Below are 24101 nucleotides of genomic sequence, written 5' to 3' on the forward strand. Positions count from 1 at the left end.
AACTTATCAAGATGCTTTTGAAGAATTACTTGATGCTTAGGGACTTTATCACTTACAAAATAACTCCCCCGAAGTTCTGTTTGGCCAGCGGCAGATAGAATGCACCCCAAAAGAGAAAGCTTTACTTCTAGAATTGTAAACCACAAAAGAGTTCAGATCAGACTTGTATCAGTGTGCCCCTGTACAAAACTTTTCAATGGTGGAAGGGTCCTCATTCACTGGGGCGCAGAAAGTATCTTTTTTGAGATGGCTTCAGAGGATGCTAACACTTGGTCACATAGGGGGACTCAGCTGAATAAAGGGTCTGGATTACCAAGGCACAGGCCACAACCTTACCAGGGCTAGGCCCTAAAACAACCCAAACCCAAATGGTGAAGTGCCCACAAATAAAGGCACGTATGCTCTGCCGGCATATGATTCCTCAGGTGTGGACGTATATCATGGTCCTACTTGGCTGACATCACTATCTTAAGTATTTAACAGTTCTTTAAAGAAAATATTTATTTATTTATTTGGTTGCCTTGGGTCTTTGTTGTGGCATGCAGGATCTTTTGTTACACAGCACAGACTCTCTAGCTGTAGCACGCGGGCTCCAGAGTACTCAGGCTCAGACGTTACGACACACAGGATTAGTTGCTGTGCAGCATGTGGGATCTTAGTTCCCTACCTAACCAGGGATAGAACCTGCGTCCCCTGCACCGCAAGGAGGATTCTTAACCACTGGACTACCAATGGCTGAGATGGACCACCACCTATCTTCAGTATTAAAGAGCAGACATCTTCCATAACCTAGCAACATACCCATGTGCTAAGACTGGAAGGAAATACAAGTACCAAGAGCATCCCTGGAGGTTGCCTCCCTGTCTCCTGGTTGCCTTTCTGGAAAGAATGGCTCCCAGGACCAGCATATAAAATGTGACCACAAAGTCCTCTATACCTTGGAGCGCAGTGGGGTGGTCTCTGGACTCACTACTGTGCATGTTAAATTCCTTCAGTTGTGTCCGACTCTTTGTGACCCTGTGGACTGTAGCCCACCAGGCTTCTCTGTCCGTGAGATTCTCCAGGCAAGATACTGGAGTGGGTTGTCATGCCCTCCTCCAGGGGATCTTCCCAACCCAGGGACTGAACCCGCATCTCTTGTATCTCCTGCACTGGCAGGTGGATACTTTACCTCTAGCACCATCTGGGAAGCTCAGCTCACTACTAGGTAACCCATAATTTTTCTGAGCCTCGGTTTCCTTATTTATAAAACAGGCATAATAACAGCTTCTGGAGAGGGTTCTTTTGAGGAACTGAGCAGAAGAAATGTGAGAAGGTACACCATAAATTGGGCTTCCCAGTGGTAACGAATCTGCCTGCCAATGCAGGAGACACAGGAGACATGGGTTCAATCCCTGAGTCAGGAAGAGCCCCTGGTGGATGAAATGGCAACCCAGTCCAGTATTCTTGCCTGGAGAATCCCATGGACAGAGGACCCTGGTGAGCTACAGTCCATGGGGTCACAAGAGAAATGGGCACGACTGAGTGAGTGAGCGTTCAGGCAGCATGCATGCTCATCATGAATTATGAAGCACTTCTGAGCTGCAACTTGTCACGATTATTTATAAGGGCCCAAGGGTTGTCCCGGGATGTCTTTTCTGCATCTCAATTCTCCATCTCTTCTTTGGGACACCTCATCTCCCCCTAAATGCCTTTCTTTCTTGAGATACAGCCTCCCCTGCTGGTCTCTAAATTGGCACATCTTCTTACCACTCCCCCTGAGATTTTCAGTTCCTTTAATCCAATGAAATAAGAAGTTCAGGCCATCATCTTCAAAGAATAAGAATAAAATTTGGGGACCAAAATTATACCCGTTGGGATTGCTTCTGTGGAAATACTTTGGAATTCCTTTTCATGCCCTATTAAATAATTTAAATGTTTCTTTTCTGCATTCAATGTTAGTTATTTAAACTCTAGTCCTAAGCTCCATTAGCAACCTTATTAGCACAAAACTTTCTTTGCCCGTTGGATTAGTTTTATAGATTTTTGCATAGAAGTCATGCACACAGGCAAATTCAAGTGCACGGCTGTGGTTATTGTCCTACAGTCATAGGAAACAGGGTAAATTTAAGCTGACACAATTAATCTCACTCCACCTAATAGCTTCTTGGTGTAATTAATGCTTTCCACTTGTATTAAGAGATGTTAGCACATCAAACTCATTTTTGTGGACTCTAGCAGATGTAAGTGGTACCCTACCTTGAGATTCCATCCTTGAGTGGAACTGAGGATGGATACTCAACGTTACCAAGTTGGTATTTCATAATTAGGTGTAAGAACACAGTCATAAAATGTTAGGAGGATGGAGAGCGATTTGGAGTTATCACATAGATAAAGCTAAAAGATCCAAGTGATAAGCTTGAGAATTTCAACCATTTCCTTCTGCCTCTACCCCAACTGCTCCGTCTGTGATGGACCTGGGGAGGAAGAAGCTGCTTGTGAAAACCAAAAGTCACAATGAGTACCAGGAAAGAAGAGGAAATAAAAGAGATCTTGTGAGGTCCAGTCTCAGGAGCCGCTTTGAAGGGGGCACTTGGCTGCTCATGTACTCTTCCCTGTCCACAGAGAAGAGCAACCACACACAACAGGGACTGTCTCTGAGGCCAGGCATAGGCTGGATGGTCTGGGGGCTGCTGTCCTGGGATCTGAGGGCACAGGACACAACATGCCATTGTCAGAGGCAAGAGCAGGGCTGAATCTGCTCACACCAGGCCAGGAAAGTAATGGCCAAGCAAAATGTGTGACTCACTGACAGTGATCAACACAGAGCTTGTGCCGCCAGAATAGTCTCTCCAAGGCAACTCTGGGATGCACAGAATCCCCAAAAGCCAGACCTGCTCCTGGAAGAAAGAGGCCCAGGCTTTGTTTTTCTACCTGAGAGAACCCTCATCTCCCCCTGCTGGGCCCCTCCCAGAGCCATGAAGGCATCTCACTCCCAGGCATTAGCGTCATTGAAGAAGTGATCCCCTAAATGCTCTTCATTTCAAGTAACATTAGTTTCCGAGTCTCTGCTTATCGTCTGCCCCACTCTTTCCGATTATATGCATTTTCTCTGAGGCTGCCTGCATGGGAGGAGATGATGTCCGTTGGAAGAAATAGCACCTCAAAGAAACGGAGAAGAAATCGCTGTTGGTGTATGAGTCCTTGCTAGACCCAAAGTGAAGTGTGGACCAACTAGGCCATTCTACTCACACCTTCCAGTGCATTTTCTATCTAAACAGGGACACTGTGGGGACATGGAGCATCAGGGGCAGGGACTGAAGGGAAGGTGAGGGGTTGGGAGGACATGGAGCGCAGGTGGGGTGCTGGTGCAGAAACAGGGGCTCAAGCACCTTGGCAGGCATGCACCGGGTGGAGTGAGGAACAGCCTGGAAAGTGGCTCACCAGTCAGAGGAAGCCCCTCCATCCGCTTGGGAACCATCAGATAGAGACCCCCAGAGAGCCTAGGGGAGGACGGGCGAGCTGAGCCGTGTGTCTGTGGGGATGAGGATACAGAGCCGGCTCAGGGCGAGGGAGCCTGTGGCCGGTCACAGGAAGACTAGGTGTATCAGTGTACAGTCCCCCCAACAGGAACAGAGACACAGACAAGGGAACAGATCGGTAGACCCAGCGGGAGAAGGAGAGGGTGGGGCAGGATGAGAGCATCACAGCGGCACAGATACACTAGCGTGGGGGAAGGAGATCGCCAGTGGGAAAGTGCTGCATAACACAAGGAGCTCCGCTCAGGTCTCTGGGATGACCCAGAGCAGGGAGATGGGGGCAGAGGTTGGGAAGGATGCTCAAGAGGGAGGAGATACATGTACACTTATGGCTGATTCATTGCAGCCAAGGGTAGACTCAGAATTCAGAGCCAGGGTTCCAGAAGCAGCAACCTAGTGTTAGATACCAGACTTCTCTGGAAGACGGGGTGAGACCTGCACCCTACCAAGTCGTTCACTCGTGCGGCAGAAACCAACACAACTGAAAAGCAATTATACTCCATGTTTTTTAAAAAGAAGCACATTAAAAAAAAAAAAAGAGGACTGGGGCCTGGGGCTTGGCAACAGGGTATGATGGGCCCTGGCTGCCCCCTCCCAGATGATTTTATAGTGAAGCTTCCATTGTACCAGTTTCTGGGGGCCCTGGGGGCCCTTCAGGAATTTCCTGGGCTGCAAAGGGCCATGTTGCCCCAAATCCCAGCTTCACTGAACTAGCTCACACACATAAGTGGTTCATGGGACAGTAAGGACAATGCAGGTCTGAGGGCATTCCCGGACCCAGAACCAAGGCTGTCCTGGGGTCCACACAGCAGGTGGACTTTGCCCTCTGCCCTCTCTGCTTCCCACCACCCCCCACCTACTAAGCATCACTTCAGTGCTGGCTTCATGGAGAGCCCAATCTGCACCATTGGTGTGGAAGGATGTGCATGTTAGAGAGGGTTCCCTGAGCAACGGGCATCCTGCTGAGCACTTCGGGTACCCTGACTGCCCCGGGCGCTTTCCTCAACAGCCTTGTGAATGAGCAGCAGCTGCAAACACTGTCACAAAGTAGGGAGCAGCCACTGGGGGCATGTGGTCACCTGGCTCTGCCGAGACACATGGCAAGGGTCAGAGTGTGGGCAGGGGGCTACACAGGTGTTACCCAGGGACAGCTGGCCACGTCTAGTGAGCGACTTCGTAGGGTGCAGGTCTCACTCGGTCTTCTGGAGATGTCTGGCATCTGACACCAGGTTGCTACTTCTGGAACCCTGGCTCTGAATCCTGAGTTTACCCTTGACCAGCTGGGCAACCTTGGGCCAGTTACTAAGCCTTTCAGAGCCTTGTTTTTTCTGCTGATAAAATGAGGCTTAGATGAACTTTGGGCTTCCCTTGTGGCTCAGCCGGTAAAGAATCCACTTGCAATGTGGGAGACCTGGGTTCGACCCCTGGGTTGCGAAGATCCCCTGGTGAAGGGAAAGATTACCCACTCCAGTATTCTGGCCTGGAGAATCCCATGGGCTGTATACAGCCCATGAGGTCACAAAGATTCGGGCACGACTGAGTGACTTCTCACCTTCACTAGATGAACTTTACCAGGTTTTCTAAGGACTAAGCTTTAAAAACGCATTGAAATATGAACAATGAATAAACGGCAGCCCTCCTGCTCTCCAGTTTCCAGCCCTCCTACCTCTCCCCAGTGTGTGCTGCTTGGCTGGGTGAGGCCTGCAGGTCCCAGGATCCTTGTCTGCAGCCAGACAAGGCTAGCTGTCTCTGGGAGCCCCAGCACCTGCCATCCTGTCATGTCCTATTTTCCTCCGAGAAGAGCACACCCCGACCTCGACTCTGCCTGCTCCCAGGAGGAGGGAGAAAGCATTCCCAGGCAGACTCACCTGGCTCCCACCAGCCCCCTCCCTGCATGCTCAATGGGCCACCCCACCTCCCCCAGCAGGCCCACCCTTCCCACCAGAGACAAAAGGTGCTGTTTCCACCGCTGCCAGAGATGTCCCCTCCACCTCCTTCTCACCCAGGCCTGATGACAGGCCACCCTGTGGCCCTGTCTTGTCTCATGTCCTGAAAGTTAATGCACCTTGAAGGAAAGGTGACTTCCTCCCCAGAGTGCAGTGGGGAGACCAGATGTGGGGAAGCAGACATCCTCCCATCTCCTCCTCCAGGACTGATGCTCTGTTTAGAGCTGACTTCAAACTCTCCCGAGAGAGGACGAGAGATGAGCCACCCACCCGCCCTGGCCCCCAGTATATCAGCCCCAGGAATGAGGCTGCGTCTGTTTGTGGTCTCTCCAGACTGCATCCTCTGTACCAGGGCAGTGTGGAAAGGAAACAGAGGTGTGTAAAAAGGCTGGAGGGGTGCCCTCCTTTTCCTCGACTCCTGTACCCATCTCTCCAGGGTAAAGAAGAATAATGCTAGAAAGACCCCAGGTCTTCTCAGTAGAAAATCCAGAATTATAAAATCCCCGGCAAGCCCCTGTGCAGCGCAGAGAGCACCATTTCCCTGAGGGCTGGGCAAGAAATGGGAGCAAGTTAACTGAGCCCTGCTGGGGGCCTGGTGTCCTCCAGGATGCCGGACACATGGAATTCTACTTAATTCTCTCAGAGTCTCCCCAGGGCAGATAACAGAGCCTCCATTTTCCAGAGGAGGGAAGTGAGGCTCGGAGACGGGACTGGCTCATTCAAGGTCACATAGCCAGTGACCTGTTGGGTGATGTCAGATCCTTACACAGCTGCCCTCTCTGCCATGTCCCACCTCTGCCTGCACAGAGCTCTGCAGCGCCCAGAGGACTTGGTGCAACCAATGAACAGATCACCTTGATCACGTCCTGAATGCGTGCCCCTTTTAAGGAGGAGAAAAGTGAGGCCCCGAAAACTCAGAGACACCCTGACATCACACAGGGACAGCCTGGCTCTGACGGGCTGTGCTAAGGGAGGGCTGCTGTGTGTGTGTTCTGAGTGGTCCTGGACTCTCTCCCACCCTTCCCTGCCAGCCCTGGGCACCCAGTCTTTGCAGCATGAAGAGTGACCAAATGGAAACCTGCAGGGGTAGAGAGGGGTGAGCCCTCCCCTACCTTTCCTGCAGCCAGTGGTTATCCTTAGTCACCACTAATCTTCATGGAGGCTTTATGGAGAGAGCGCCCCAGGCATCGTCTAAGCCCATTGTCTGCATCTTCACGGTACATCCCTCACGAACCCTTTAATGTAGATATTATGATTCCCTGCTTTGCACAGAGGGGATCTGGAACCTAGAGGGGCTAACTCAGAGATCAGGTTCCTCAGCTCGTTAGTAGCAGGTCAGGGATTCTACTCCAGTCTGGCCCGGAGCCAACGGTCTTAATCGCACCCTAGCCCTTAATCTGTCCAGCTCTTCTCATCTCCCTTTTCCCTCTCCCTCCTCTCCTGTCTCTCCCTCCTTCTCCTCTTTCTTCCCTTCCTCATCCGTCTCTCCCTTTTGTTACAAAAAGGATGCATTATGTGTAAGGACAATCATGAACCCTAGTGAGAGCTCCCAGCTCTGCCATTTGTTTTTTTTAATGTACCACCAACTATACCCTGAATGAATCTTTCTTTACTATAAGTATGAAAAAAGTTACAGGTATGAAGCTGTTTGCTGTGGGTTTATTGTAAATCAATAATCAGAAATAACTTTTGTGCTATTGGGGTGCTGAGTCCACGGTGGTTTTAACATGATGAAATAGTCTGCAGTGCTTAAAAGTAATTGCTGGGATATGTCAATGGCAGTTTTGTTGAGGTTGTGAATGTCTCGGACATTTTTTTTTTTCATTTGAATTGTGTCCTCTAAATTTCTCACAACAATTATTTATTCATTTGTAATCAGGAAAAAAAAATTGTAATAAGAAGCTTAGGTGGAAACATGGTGGGGGGGAGGTATTTATGAAGGCTTCTCTGGTGACTCAGTGGTATAGAATCTACCTACCAATGCAGGAGACAGAGGCTCGATCTCTGGATAGGGAAGATCTCCTGGAGAAAGGAATGGCTACTCACTCTAGTATTCTTGCCTGGAGAATTTCATGGACAGAGGAGACTGGCAGGTTACAGTCCATGGCGTCACAAAGAGTTGGACACGACTGAGCATCTAACACTTTCCAGGTAGCCCAGTAGTAAAGAATCTTCTTGCCAATGCAGGAGACACATGTTTGATCCCTGGTCTGGGAAGATCCCACATGCTGTGGAGCAACTAAGCCCATGAGCTACAACTACTGAGCCTGTTCCCTGGAGCCCAGAAGCTGTAACTACTGAAGCCCGCATGCCTTATAGGCCAGGCTCTGCAATCAGAGAACCCACTGCAATGAAAGGCCGTGCACTACAATGGAAAGCAGACCGTGCTCTCCACAAGTAGAGAGAAGTCTGCCCAGCAATGAAAGAGAGAAGTAAAATCATTTTAAAAGATATTTATGAAAGACTGTTCCTTGGAGGTGAAGCAGGAGGGTATGAACTTCTGGCCAGACTGGCAGGGCAACCAAGTCGGAGCTGCCCAAGAGGTGGATGGAGAAAAAACTAGCAGAAGTAGAGGCTGGGATGAGCTCACAGCCCAAATCCTAGCTTCCAGCTTAGGGAGCTGATGAAGAAGTTGTTGCTTCCAGAACATTCCATCTGATGTCACCACACCCAAGGTGGGTGGGTCTTCCAACATCACCAGTGAAGGACACTCCTAGGCCGAGGGCGGAGAGGCCACTGCGGGCTTTCTGGCAAGTGCTAACCAAGAACAACCTGGCTACTAGAGTTTGTTGACTAAAAGTATCTTCCGCGTGAAATGTTTTTCTTGAGCAAATGTCCTCCTGCTTGGCTTGCAAGAAGGGTCTGTCTTAAGAGCAGTCATCTAGCAACATTGTTACGGAAAACAGAGATGGGTGTGAATCCCACCATCTCCAGTTTATCTCCCAGGCATTCCCAGGTAAATGTGGCAAGGAAGACTTCACAACCCTGACTCTCGCCATCCTTCAGCTCCTTGGTTCTGCTCAGCTTTCTGTACTCACTTACCTTGAGGGCCCTCCCTGGAGGAAACCTTCTGGACTCTGAACCTCAGATCTCCCGTGGCTGCCCAGGCCTCTCTGTGTGGTCCTTGGCAGGAACCTTGTCACACAGCACGTCAGCTTACCGGCCCCCTGCCCAGTCCCTGGAGGCCACAGCCCCTCAGGGGTGGTCCATGGGTGTCCTCCCATACAGGAACCCAGAACAGGGCTTGGCTCAGAGTGGCTGCCAACCAAGCAAATGAACGAAGAAATGAATGAATGAACAAGTGTACCTTTTTCTCTGCAGGATATTTCAGGATGAGAACACGATTACCTGATCCCACAGCAGAATCCTATTCTGAAATATTTGAGAAAGTATGTAAGATGCATTTGAGTTAAGATTACTATTTTATTTTGCTCCCTTTAATAAGCCTTTGAGTGCCCTGTAGGGGAATCCTTTTTCTGATTCCCTTCCTATGATCCCAGGTCTGAGATTCCTGTGCATTTTGGTGGCATGAGTAAATGAACCAGTGAATGTCACTTCTCTGGTTCCTTCTTGTAAAAAAACTTGCAGTTCTAAGGGCCTTCAAAGGAAAGCATTGCAAGAGAATGGCACCTTTCAACAAACTGTGAATAGCTTTGGAAAAAAAATAATAGCCATCAAGATACGTGTAAGTGCTCCCAGCATTAGGGGACATGTTGAAATTAGTGCTAACCTGAAACAAAGGATTTTATTATGGACCTCAAAGTCATAAATCAACCAGGGGTGAGCTAACACTCTGGAAATGGAAATCAACCCCTGCAGGCACAAGAGAGCAACTCCAGGTGTCTGAGAAATAACTTTGCATCTTCAGGAAACTTGTCCACAATGTGGGAATTTCATTTGATAAAAACCTCTCATTTAGAGTTCAGCCTCCTGTGTGAAGTGATGGTCTAATGCCTGCTGAGGCCATGAGACCTGGCACAGATTACTTAAACCCCTGAGATTCAGTCTCCACATTCATAAAATTAGAAGAGTGGGAATAGCAATGTCTGCCATCTAGGGGTATAAAAGTGTTTGTGTGTTAGCTGCTCAGTCATGTCTGACTCTTTGCGACCCCATGGACTCCTCTGTCCATGGAATTCTCCAGGCAAGAATACTGAAGCAGGTAACCATTTCCTTCTCAAAAGGATCTTCCTGACCTGGGGATCAAATCCTGGTCTCCTGCACTACAGGCAGATTCTTTACCTTCTAGTTCATAAATATGAAGCCAGCACAGAGTTTTGTCCTTAAAAATCAGTCAACGCATTTAAACTGGTCTGATATTTTCATGACAAGCACAATAATTCAAACATCAAGACAGGACAGGCATTTTCAGGGGGCTTCATTCATTTTGCACTAAATTTTCAAATAGTAAATATTACTATTTTCAGTTTACTAAGGAGAAAACCAAGAAGCAGGGGGTTCTGCAACTCACAAGACTGCACAGCGTGTAGTGGCTCAACCCTGGTGAGGTGGCTCCTCTGTGTCCGTGCAGCTAACAGCAGAATCAAGATGTGAAACATGCTTTAGCTGATGCAAGAGCTCAGAGAGCATGCCCATAAGCTCAGAGTTGGTGGTGCCAATGCAAAAAAAAAAAAAAAAAAATTGAGACAGTCATTGTAATAAAATGCTCCATAATTGTAGCTTGCAGATTTGTTACTTGCAGATTCAAGAGCAATCAATGAGCTAGAATACAAATATAAATAAGCCTTTAAGATGCTCCCAGCCTAGAATGGAAGGCGAGGCATGGTTATAAATAGTGACAAGGCAGAGAGTACAAAGAACACATTCAGAACATACTTGGATTGGCTGGGAAACATAAGCTCGAGTCCAGAGGACCAGAACAGATACAGGGAAGCAGAGGTAGAAAGGTGGGTAGGGTTGCAAACGAGCTTTAAAATAAGGGAGAGTGGGATTGAGGTGAAGACGTCTAACAGCACAGGGACTGTGGAAGGGAGCCTGGTGGCTCCACCCGTGATGGGGAGGGGAGGACGCTGCAAGTGTAGAGGGGAGTCAGGGGCAAAGGTCACTGAGAGGCCAGCTGAAGAGGTTGGACCTCAAGTTCAAGGTGATGGGAATTCCCTGCAGACCGGAAAATCAACAGGGCATGAGTAGGGCTTGAAGGGCAGCAGGACGAAGGAGCCAAGGAGAGTCGCACTCCATTTTCTTGAGCTAAACCTCCTGCCGGGTGGAGACCCAGGAAAGGAGGAAGCCAAGGGCCTGTTGAAAGTCGGGAGCAGCAGGAGGAGATCACAAGATCTGTCGGTTGATTATAATGAGCCTCTGAAGTGCCCCTCGCCACATCTGGAGTGGGCGGTGCCGCCGCCGGGCCTCCAAGCGGTGTGTCGGCCGGGTCTATTTTGGGAAACTGGTTGTGCCGCTCTGTGAGCTGATAACCAACCTGCCGGGTGAGCAGCAACAGCAGCAACGTGCGGTCAGCCTGGTGGCCTGAGGTCCTGCAGGATGCGCGAGAGTGCCCCACCCAACAGGAAGTCTCCCTGCAGGGACTCACTACATCACTGTCACTGTCGCACAGGGGTCTGTGCATGTCCCTAGCCAGGCATCCACACACCCCCTTGCTTGTTCAGTCAGAAATGATGCATGGAGCGGGTGCAGTTCTGAGCCAGGTAGGCAATAAAGGCTTTATAAGTCAGAGCCACCGTCATCTGCAGTACCGCCCCCATCCGTAGGCTTTTAGGGCAGGACACTCCGGAATGGGGCTTCCCGGCTGGCTCGGTGGTAAAGAATCCACCTGCTAATTCAGGAGATGTGAGAGATGCAAATTTGATCCTTGGGTCGGGAAGATCCCCTGGAGGAGGGCATGGCAACCCACTCCAGTCTCCTTGCCTGGAGAATCCCACGGACCGAGGAGCCGATGGGCTACAGTCCACAGGGTCACGCAGAGTCGGACATGACTGAAGTGACTTAGCACGTACATACGCACAGTGCTATGTGAAGGGAAGGAAAGAAGGAAGTACAGGAACGATCATGGCCTGGATGACTTGGAGGAGGGTGCCTGAAGCCAGAGCCAATAGAAACAGGGTACTCAAGGCCAAGGTGATTAAAGCACCAAAGCCAGGAGCATGAGGCACCATTGGAGAAAAACATATCCTTGCAGGACCTCAGGGGCTGGAAACATCAACACCCAGATTTCCCAGCATAAAGCCTCCAGAACCCAGCTTTTTACCCCAAGTCACTTGGAGATGGCTGTGCTGAAAACCTAAAGATCTTGGGATGGGCTACTTTGCTATTAGCTTTTTACTTTACACTGGAGAACAGCTAGTTAACAATGTTGTCCTAGTTTCAGGTGGTCAGCAAAGGGACTCAGCCATTTATATATACATGTATCCATTCTTCCCCAAACTCCCCTCTCCTCTTCCAGGCTGTCACATTACATTGACCAGAGTTCCCTGTTTTATACAGCAGGAAATTGATGAGTATCTATTTTAAATATAGCAGGGTGTACATGCCACATGGTTTTGAGGGACCCACTGTGGTGCTAGAGAAGACTCTTGAGAGTCCCTTGGACAGCAGTCCTAAAGCAAATCAACCTTGAATATTCATTGGAAGGACTGATGCTGAAGCTGAAGCTCCAATAGTTTGGACACCTGATGGGAAGAGCTGACTCACTGGAAAAGACCCTGATGCTAGGAAAGATTAAAGGCAAAAGGAGAAAGGGGTGGCAGAGGATGAGATGGCTAGATAGTATTACCAACCCAGTGAACGTGAACCTGCGCCAACTCCAGGAGATAGTGAAGGACAGAGAAGCCTGTCATGCCACAGTCCACGGGTTCCTAAAGGGTTGAATACAACTCAGTGACTGAACAACAGCGAATTGCTCTATGAAGCCACAGTAGCTGGTGAACAAAGGCAAAGTCTGCTTCACTGATACCTGTGAAAATCTCCAAGGAAGTTGGAACTACTGGGAGAGAAAATCCCTCAGCTTTCTGCTATCAAAGAGGAGATGACAGCCATGGAGAGTTGGTTTATAAATTCAAAGATGTCTAAATTATGCTCACAGGTCAACAGACTCATCAGCACACAGCAGCGTACCTGATAGTGCTTGATAATGGGTATTTTGGAGGGAGCTGGTGTTGGAGGTGTATCTCTAACATTTTGAGACTGTTTTTAAGGGCAAGATGGTCCTTCTCTCTGCCTAAGCAAGCTGTATCAGAGGCAAGCATTTTTCAAGACTCAGGCTTCCTTTTACTACAATTTCTCTAAGCATCTTAATTACTTTTGTAAAATGTGAACAATATTCTTAACCAATAGTGTTGTCTTACAACCCAAGTGGAAAGTGAATATGAAAGTGGTGATATTGCTCATGTGGACTTATCACCAAATCTTTTTAGTTATTATTGCTATTATTAATATTATTATTATTAATTCATAACCTTTTTCCAGCTGCAATTTTCCTCTGAAAGATGTTTTTGATGGTTCCCATAATGGAGAACAAAATAATATTCCAGTAATTATAAGGTGCTTTGAGATCCTCTGGCAAGTACATCCCTTTAGTAATTGGAACTCAGGCAGATTTACATGGCTGAGAATATTAAAGCACATTAAATTCCATAATGGTTCTTCTGGTATTACTTAACATTCTCATGCCTGGCCATAAAGCATTAAGACTTACGGCTGTTAGCGGCAACAACTTGCTCCCAGACATGCACTGAAAATCTTCATCTTGAGAGGCAAAGGTCCATGATAAAGAGAAACGTTCTTTAATCAGCAGCAATCTACCCTGTCTCTTCTCCTCTCCCATCCAGACCATAGGGTAATTTGAAGCACAATCTACCTAGGAATTGCATCCACCCTCAGACCACTCATTTCTAGCTTTAAGCTACCCTCTTGCTAATGGATAACTCCAGCTAGAGTGGGAGGGGTCAGACCCCACAGGGGTTCAGTAACTACCGTAAGGACTTGTGCAGTGAGAAGGCTGAGACACAGTGGGTGCAGAAGGAAGGGGAATTGGGATCCCTCTCCCCACACGGCCACATGACATCGGACAGTGAAAACCAGACTCTGAAGTCTTACACTGTGTTTTCTTTAGTTTTCACTCATTCCCTTGAGCAGGTATCTCGGGCACCTACTAAGGTCTATGCAGTCTTTGGAATGATAAACACACAATGCCAGTCTCAAGGAGAGCACAGAGGGAGGCAGGGAGGCCCTCCTCAAGTTCCAAGGAGCTGTCTGGTTCGTGGGGGCATTTAAACAAGCACCTTAGAAATAGGAAAATGGAAACCTCTGGTCCTAGCTCCTCAGTGCCAGAGCTGGGAGCTCCCAGAAAGGGGCCCTCTGGAGTTAAGTCCTGGCATTCTGTAGCCAGTAGACCACTCCCACTCTGTCATTTGCAGGTGGTATAAATGGGACTGCACTCAAGGTCTGACATAAACCTTGTCACTGTGGTTTTGTGGTCACATGGACAGCACTCACTCTGCTGCAGCCTTCCTCCAGGAGGTCTGTCCTGGCAACACTCATGGTCTATTTAAAACCCTGCAGGACCATTACTCCTGTCTAAGTTACTTAGCGTGGGGAGCAAGCGTCACGTATTTTTAAAGAAACAGAACGCTTCCCTTTCAAAAAAACACGTGGCCCATTGGCCAGGGAGGTCTGAGTTTGTGGCAATCACTTCTTAACCCCACACCATTGATTTCTATGGTTTTACTCATTTCTCTGAATCTCAGCTTCCTAATCTTTGAAGCTGTGATAGGGTCACCAAGGAAGCAGGCCTGTTGCAGGGATTCAGGGGAATTTTGCATGCAGAATGACTGCAATACAGAGGCTTCCAGAATATATGTTCCTTCGTGTTATCTTCCCTGATAGTGATGACTAGCTCAAATGACACACCTAAGCTAGACACACATCTTATTTCTCCCTCCCTAAAAAGGAGGCCTAACACTAATTCTAATCCAGTCTGCCCTTGAAAAGATCCTTCCTGGTCCAGCAATGTTTATCCCATCCCTGCACTTCACCTTATGGCTTTGCTGAATTATTTCTTTATTGCTGAAAAGATTTCAAGTCATTGTGATCTGCCTGTTTTCAAGACTTAATGCCTGGAATCTTCCATTTCAAGTATGATCCAGCCCATAACTCCACTCAGTTCAATTCGGTAGCTCAGTCATGTCTGACTCTTTGTGACCCCATGGACTGCAGCATGCCAGGCTTCCCTGTTCACCACCAGTTCTGGAGCTTGCTCAAACTCATGTCCATCAACTCAGTGATGCCATCCAACCATCTCATCCTTTGTCGTCCCCTTCTCCTCTAGCCTTCAATATTTCCCAGCATCAGGGTCTTTTTCAATGAGTCAGTTCTTCAGATTAGGTGGCCAAAGTATTGGAGCTTAAGTTTCAGCATCAGTCCTACCAATGAGTTTTCAGGGTTGATTTCCTTTTGGATTGATTGGGTTTATCTCCTTGAAGTCAAGGGACTCTCAAGTCTTTTCCAACACCACAGATCAAAAGCATCAATTCTTCAGTGTTCAACTTTCTACATAGTCCAACTCTCACATGCATATATGGCCACTGGAAAAACCATAGATTTGACTAGATGGACTTTTGTCAGCAAAGCAATGTCTCTGCTTTTTAGTATGCTGTCTAGATTTGTCATAACTTTTCTTCCAAGGAGCAAGCATCGTTTAATTTCATGGATTAAATTCATAAAATTAGTTGACTGATTTCTAAAATTCCTAAAACCACAGCCTTGTCTAACTCCATGAAACTATGAGCCATACCGTGTAGGTCCACCCAAGATGGACTGGTCATGATGGAAAGTTCTGACAAAAGGTGGTCCACTGTAGAAGGGAATGGAAACTACTTCAGTATTCTTGCCTTGAGAACCCCATGAACAGTATGAAAAGGCAAAAAGATAGGACACTGAAATATGAACTTTCCATATTGGTAGGTGCCCAATATGCTACTGGAGAAGGGTGAATAAATAACTCCAGAAAGAATGAAGAAATGAACCAAAGTGAAAACAACACCCAGTTGTGGATGTGACTGGTAATGCGAGCAAAGTCTGATGCTGTAAAGAACAATATTGCATAGGAACCTGGAATGTTAGGTCCATGCAATGAATCAAGGTAAATTGGAAGTGGTCAAACAGGAGATGGCAAGAATGAGCATCGACGTTTTAGATGACCTCATATAGCCCATGCCTAATTGTGGAATTCACTGAGAAAATCAGACTGCTTTTGTTTCTGTCTTTCCTGGGACAATAGCTCCCTTGAAAATTATCATTGTGTCTTATTTGATGTCTTTTATCTCCTAGAGCTTAGAGATGCACATGATACATAACGGATATTCAGTAAATACTTTCATGTGAATAAATTAATGAAAATCAACTTAGGTTTTCTCACTAACAGCTGTCTTATTGGGATTGCAATTGCTACAATGTTTCTTTGTCCTTAAAATTCTGGGCTTCACTTGCCATAATCTGATGTAGTCTAACATGTCATTGTTAACTTCTTTATGAATAATTGCTTAAAGTAGGGTACACATATGTTCTAATACTCTAAAGAAAGGCAATGACATGATAAATGTAAAACCAGTAAAGCAAACACATTCTGGAAAAAAAAAAAAAGAGCAGGATAAACAGAAATCAAGAGCATCAACAAATAAAGCATCAATGATTACAAAAAGTATAAATGAGTCAAATCTTCCTATGAAAAGATAGAGATTTTCTGAGTGGGTTTTTAAAAAAGGAAAATTGAAGAAAAATCCAGCTATGTTATAAGACATGCTCCTGAAATAAAATGCCAGGGGAAAGCCTGAAAGCACACAGACGGAGAAAGAGAAACTAGCCAATGCTTAAATAAAAAAGGTGAAGAATATTAGGTATCAGACAACACACCAGTTTAAGTCAAAACTACTAAACAGGACAACACGGAATTTAAATATTATTAAACATCACACTCCATCATGAAGAATAGTCACACATTTAGTAACAAAACTCCATAAAACAAAACCTGCTGTAGATGAAGTGAAAGTGAAAGTGAAGTTGCTCAGTTGCGTCCGACTCTTTGCGACCCTGTGGACTGTAGTCCACCAGGCTCCTACGTCCATGGGATTCTCCAGGCAAGAATAGTGGAGTGGGTTGCCATTTCCTTCTCCAGGGAATCTTCCTGACCCAGGGATCAAACCCAGGTCTCCTGCATTGCAGGCAGACGCTTTAACCTCTGAGCCACCAGGGAAATCCACAATTACAATATTTTAACACATACCTATCAGATCAAATGTTGTAAGTAAACAGAATATAAGTGACGATATTTTTAAAAGTTTAGTACACCATTAACGTGCAATGACAAACAAAAATATTCATATTTTCAAACTCTTCTGACACAAACAATAAAATTGACCATGGAGGATGTGTCAAATAAGATATTAATATCTTCACAAAAACAGCAAGTAGGAAGAAATATATCTGATCATAGTGTTTTTAAAACATAAGAACTATAAGAAAAATCAAAATAAATTATTCTCACATTTAATTGAAAATAAATATCCATCTACATATCTTTTAAGTTAACAGTAACATTAAAACATGAAAAAATACATTTTAGAAATGAACAAAAATTTTTAAAACTACATTAATAATAAATCCCAAAAGATATCATTGAAAGATACATTCAAAAATAGAAAACTTCTAACCATAATAATATTTAATATAAAATAAGGACTGGAAAAAAGTGAATTGAGATTTTTACTTAAAATGCTAACAGGAACATAAAATTAATCTAAACAAATTAGAAGAAAAGAATAAATCAATTTAAAACAGGAATGTCCTACATAGGAAAAAAAATGAGAGTATAATCAATAAAATCTGAAGTAGATAACTTGAAAATACTAATAAAATAGCTAATTTTTTTTTTTTTGGAAATCCCAGTGAAGAAAAAATAAATAATATCAGTAATAAGAGATTGTATAGAGTATGGAATCAGAGGACAATTTTTAAAAAAGCTTATATGATAATTTATTTTTAAAATTTGGAAAGTTTAATGCAATGAATGATTATCAAGGAAAATATAAATTACCAAATCAATTTAAGAAGTGAAAGAAATTATCAGAAGTGCTAAAAAACATTTTAAAAGCCATCCCCAAGCAGTGCTTGTCTTTCAGCAAAATTAAAACCTTTTGCTCTTTGGATGATATTTAAGGAAATGAAACAGTAATTGAGAGGGAGAAAATATTCTCAATGCACACTTCTGACAAATTATTTGCAATTATTTGCAAGAGTATACAAAATAACTCTTACTTCTAACTATTAAGAAAATAAACAACACAGGAAAACAAAAGGCAAAGATTTAAATACCAGTGAAGATATACCAATAACCTATAATAAGATATACATGCATTCAGTACAATTAGTCATTAAGGGAATGTAATTTAAAATCACAATTGTATATATTTCTACTTACCTGACAAAATGGTGAAACTTAGAAAGACCGACAATATCAATTATTGAGAAGAATGTGAAGCAACTAGAACTTGCACACAGTGTTGAGGGAAATGCAAAAAAAGTGTGAAAAACTGGGGAAAGAGTTTGACATTTTCACATAAAGTTAAGCACTAACTTCTCAAATGACCTAGTAATCCTACTCCTGGGTATTTGCTCAGAAAAAAAATGAAAACACATGTGTATACAAAAAATTGAATATCATTATTTATAGTAGCTGTATTCATAACAACCTGGAACTGGCAGCAACCCAAATGCCCATCAACAAGGAAACGGATAAACAAGCAATGATATATCCATGCAGTGAAATAATATTCAGCAATGAAAAGAAATAAATTACTAATATAAGCCACAGCATTAATTACTTCCAAAAATACTATGCCTTGTGAAAGAAACAAGACACAAAAGAACATATCTGTTTTTATTATATGAAACTATAATGTAAAACTAAGCTATAAAGAATCGACGAGAAAGGCCAGGTGTTGGGAGGTTAACTATAAATGAATATGAGAAAATATTTTTAAAGTGTTAATTTTCATCTTGGTCATATTAGTGTTTGTATAAGTATTTTTATTTTCAAGACTCAGTGAACTAAACACATTGTATATCAATTGCACCTCAGTAAAGTTGATTAAAAAATGGCTTGTCCAATGGTCCATGGGTAAATAATTCTTATCTTCAAAGAAGAGGTAATTTTTGTGGTTAATTAACTTTGCAAGAACAGAGAAAAAGATAGAAGCATCCCAACTAGTTCTGAGGCAAACATGGATTCTGCATTGAAATCAGATATGGAAAACTGTAAAAGGAATCATGAAAGTCATTCACTGTTATCACATGAATTTCTATGTGAATATGAAGATAATACATGCCTGTAGAATAGTTCCATATACGATAAACATAAAAATGATATTTCATATAAATAGTAAACCCACAGAATAGTCAATAAATGGTTTGAGATCGATCACTAGCTATTGGATCAATATACCATTGCCTGCTTCATACATATAACAATTAATGGGCTAGAAAGCCAAATGTGTGGTAATAAATTATAAGATGCATTCATTGCATGTGTGCGCACACTTGTGCCCCACTCTTTGCAACCACATTGACTGTAGCCTGCCAGGCTCCTCTGTCCATGGAATTTTCCAGGCAAGAATATTGGAGCAGGTTGCCATTTCCTATTCCAGGAGATCTTCCTAACCCAGGGATCAAACCCACTTTCTTGCATATCCTGCATTGGCAGGCAGACTCCTTACCACTGTGCCATCTGGGAAACAGTAGGGTGAATTAGCAGGAAATAAATTATAGTTTTGCAAGACTGGGATAGAAAGAAGGTGCTTAAATAAGCCCTCAAAACCAGAAGTCATAATGTGAAAATCAGCATGTATAACTGTGTTAAAATAAAAATTTTAAATAAAGCTTAGCATTTACAAAATTAAAAGGGAAATTTACAATGTTGTAAAGTAATTAACCTCCAATTAAAATAAATAAATTTTTTTAAAAATAAGAGAAATATTTGTTGGACAAATAGCAAATTCTCAATATCTGTAATATATAAAGAGCTCCAGCAAATCAATAAAAAAAGTATTCATTTCCATTCAGAGAGACTATAATAGTTAACATTCCCATCAATAGTGTAAAACAATATCTACTTGACCATATTCTCTCCAACAGTGGATACCAACATCCTTTTTAAAAATTTATTCAATTTATTTTTGGTTGCCCTGGGTCTTTATTGTTGCATGAAGGCTTTTTCTAGTTGCAGAGAATGGGGGCTACTCTGCAGTTGCAGTGTGCCGGCTTCTCACTGCAGTGGCTTCTCTTGGGGACCATGGCCTCTAGAGTGTGCACTTCCATAGTCGTGGAGCAAGGACTCAGCTTCTCCATGGCATCTTCTTGGACCAGAGATCAAACACATGTCTCTGGCATTTGCAAGGGGATTCTCATCCACTGTACCACCAGGGAAGTTCCCAATAGTCTTTTTAACATCAGTAATTATATGAGCAAAACAGAACAAACAAAACTCACATTTCATTATAATTGCTTTAATTTCCTTAATTAGCTGGAAGTTAATTATATTTTTAATATGTTTATGGACCCTTGCAGGTCCTCTATTGCTAACTGCCTGTTTATGTTTATACCTCATGTCCATTTTTCTATTCGTAGAGTTCACTTCTTCCTATTGGATATTATCAAACAAAAACATTAAAAAGCAGAGCTATCCATCAAGAGAAGGTATAAATGAATTATGGTACATTCATCCAGGAGATGTTTACATGGAAAAATTTATAAGATAAGTTGAAGAAACAAAAAAGACGCAATATTCTCTAATTAGAGGATGACCCAGTATACATGAAAATTTAGCCTCTATTTTTATTTCTACTTAAATGTACAAAAGAATTGAAAAATATTTCAAGGTTCAGTTGTGAGAAATTACATTTATTGAGGACTTATGATATGCCAAGTATACTATTAAAGGCTTTATGATGTCTCTACTCCCCCCATCATCCCCATTGTACAGCCAAGGAAACTGAGGCTTAGGGTCAGGCACACCCTACAGCCGGTACAAGGAGGAGGTGAGCTGAGAAGCAGGTAGTCCTGATAGAGGACTGTTGTTGTTGTTGTTCAATAATGTCTGACTCTGTACAACACCATGAACTGCAGGACACGAGGCCTCCCTGTCCCTCACTATCTCCCAGAGTGTGCCCAAGTTCATTCCATTGAATCGGTGATGCTATCCAACCTTCTCATCCTCTGTCAGCCCCTTCTTCTGCTTTCAGTCTTTCCCAGCATCAGGGTTTTTTTCTGATGAATTGGCTCGTCTCATCAAGTGGTCAAAGTATTGAAGCTTCAACTTCAGCATCACTCCTTCCAGTGGGTATTCAGAGTTGATTTCCTTTAGAATTGCCCGGTTTGATCTCTTTGTTGTCCAAGGGACTCTCAAGCGTCTCCTCCAGCACCACATGGGAAAGCATCAATTCTTTGGTGTTCAGCCTTCTTTATGGTCCAACTTTCACGTCCGTGTATGACTACTGGAAAGACCATGGCTTTGACTATTGGGACCTTTGTTGGCTATCCTCCCCCAGTTCTGAGAAGGTTGGCTTCTGGGTCAGAAGAAGGATTCCTTCATCTAAACCATCTGAATTTTTTAGAAAGGGAATATAGTTGTGAAATGAACATTTTCAAAAGAATACATGGAAATAAAAAGGGAGGGCATCTGGTGGGCTGGAGAGGCCAGAGCATTCCAGAGCCCTGTGGAAAGGTGTCATGTTACACTGCCCCTTAGGAAGAGAAACAGGTGAGAGAGCCTTGTGCTAGGCGGAGAAAGAGGAGACACCAAGGGATATAAAAACCACCTTATGGAGCTGCGTTTGGAGGGAGTTCTTTGTAATCCCAGATGGCAGACTCGGGGCCACTGGGTGAAAAGTCCAGGGAACAGATGTCAGCATGACACAGGGCCAACTGGGTTCAGTTTGGACCTGCCAAAAAAGGAAGGGTGTGCCCCGAAGGTAATGTGAGCTGTTTCGGAGGCTGAAACAGACAACGGAACCCACTTAGCCCAGAGCTGCCCAGAGGTTGGAAGTAGTCAAAAAACGGCTTTAAGAGAAGCAACTTCTGAAATACCTTCCAGGCCTGAACCTGTATACAACCAGGGCATGGGAATGTGTTCTCTCCAACAACCACTTTCTTCACAGTCATGAGCAGCAGGTTCAGAGGCAAAATTCAAAATAACTCTCTCCAGGAGGATGCTACAGATTAGAAAGAATAATAGTACCTGTGAGACCTCAGAAGGGTTGTAACAAGAAAATGTCACAGTGAATGTCCATCAGCTGGTGGATGCACTTGGGTAACTGGAGCTCACCCCTTCCGGCAATTTCTCTCCTCAGCCTCAGGATTATGTAACTGCTGGCTGCTCACCACATCAGCTCTCCTAATACATCACAGTCTTCAAGGTAGAGTCAGTTGATCATGGTGAAGTGATGGATTTATTCAGATGCTCGCTCAGTGGTCAGGGTGTCTGACTGAAGTCCTTACCCACTACAGAAAGACACAGCAAACATTCTAAAAGGCCAGATCTATATTAACCCATGAGTCATGGCGGTGACTCAACTCTGATGTTCTAAACAAGAAAGCACCACAACCGCCATTGACAATTTAGGAAAATGGATAGGAACCTTTGTTTCCCAAATGTGGAAAATTAAATAAATACCTGGGTTGGGGACCAAAATATCCACAGAGACACAATCAAATGTCTAACTGTTTTCGGAGTGACTCTTACTCTTGACATCTTACCTTAAGTAAAAACATTTTTAGTTGAGAATTTACTAGCAAAAAGGAAAAAATGCCATTAATACAGAATCAAACTCCTTCAATAAATGTTCACAAATGAATTAATTGCAGTCTTATGTTTTAAGCAAGCCTTCTCTGTCCCCATCAGATACTTCTCTGTGATCCTATTGTATACCTTCTCACTCTTTCACATATTTCCCATTTAAATCCTTCCTAAATGCCCCAGGGGGCAGACAAATGTGTCTCACTGCCTGACCACAGAGGTCCTTGAGAAGGGAATATCTGTCAACTTTGTGTTTGCTCATTGTTTAGCACATAGTTGTGCTAAACATATTAATACGCTCGTATTAAAGTCAAGCAATCAATAAGGGGGTCAGAAAGAGAGCAATAACAATTGTGGGTCAGTGTGAACTAGAACATTTGAATGAGCAGTTGTTTTTATAACAAGACCTAATGTATGAGTCCACACATGATCTCAAACACATAAACTGATTCCATCAGCTCAAACTGAAAATCCAAGCCAGATAAATGGAACTGAAAACAAACTTCAATCTAACCAGTCATTTGAGCCAGCACATTTGGTCAAAATTGCTGAATCACCAGGCTCCAGTAAACAATGACTACACCTCCAAGTCTCTTCACAGACCCAATGAGAAACAAGGCCGTTTTTTAGGGAGTATGGAGTAATAATAAATGTTTATGATCTAGAGTCAAAATTGTCTCTAATCCAGGCTCTGTCACTTATTATCTATGTGATCTTAGAAAAATCAGTTAATATGTTTGTGCTTTGTATTTTCAACTGTTAAAAAAAAAAAAAAAAAACTGGTTGACAACAAATTCACCCCTCCCAAAAAATAAATAAATGTCCCTGTGCCTCAAAAGGAATGTCCTTTTTAGCAATATTCCTAAATAACCTGATCTCTACATTAAAAAATATAACATCAATCTCTCTCACACAATCCTTTTCTCATATACAAAAAGCTAATCAAGACCAATCATAAATGAAAACCTACATGGAAGATAAAATTACAGAAGAAAACATAGTAGGTGAGGATCTCTGACTTTAGGTTAGGTAATGATTTCTTAACATACAAAAAGTACTGACCGAGAGAAACATAGAAAAGTTGAACTTCAAGATAATCAAAACTTCTCTTCATCAAAAGACACCAGCCACTGTGGAGAATAGAAGGGAGGTTCCTTTAAAAACTAAAAACAGAGCTACCATATGGTCCAGTAATCCCACTCCTGGGCATATACCCAGGGAAAACCATAGTTTGAAAAGATGCATGCACACCAATGTCCATAGCAACACTAATTACAATAACCAAGACATAGAAGCACCCTAAACGTTCATAGACAGATGAACATGGATAAAGACAATGTGTTACATATGTACGATGGACTACTACTCAGCCACATAAAGGAATGGAATCATGCCATTCACAGCAACATGGATGCACCCAGAGACTGTCACACTGAGTGAAGTAGATAAGACCAAAACACAGGTGATATGATATGGCTCACACGTGGAATCTGAAAAACTGATACATATGAACTTATTTAGCAAACAGAAGTAGAGTCACAGATGTACAAAACTTCTATGGTAACCACTTACGGTTACCAAGTGGAAAGGGGGGAGGGATAAATGCGGAGACTAGAACTGACATATAAACACTCCTACATATAAAACAGAGAGCTAATAAGGACCCGCTGTATAGCACAGAGAACTCTATTCAATACTCTGTAATGACCTGTATGGGAGAAGAATCTATAAAGAGTGGATAAATGTATAACAGATTCACTTTGCTGTATACCTGAAACTAGCACAACACTGTGAATCAACTATACTCCAATAAAAACT

This window comes from Budorcas taxicolor, chromosome 21 (genome assembly GCF_023091745.1).
Source record: "Budorcas taxicolor isolate Tak-1 chromosome 21, Takin1.1, whole genome shotgun sequence".
In the NCBI taxonomy this organism is placed as follows: domain Eukaryota; kingdom Metazoa; phylum Chordata; class Mammalia; order Artiodactyla; family Bovidae; genus Budorcas; species Budorcas taxicolor.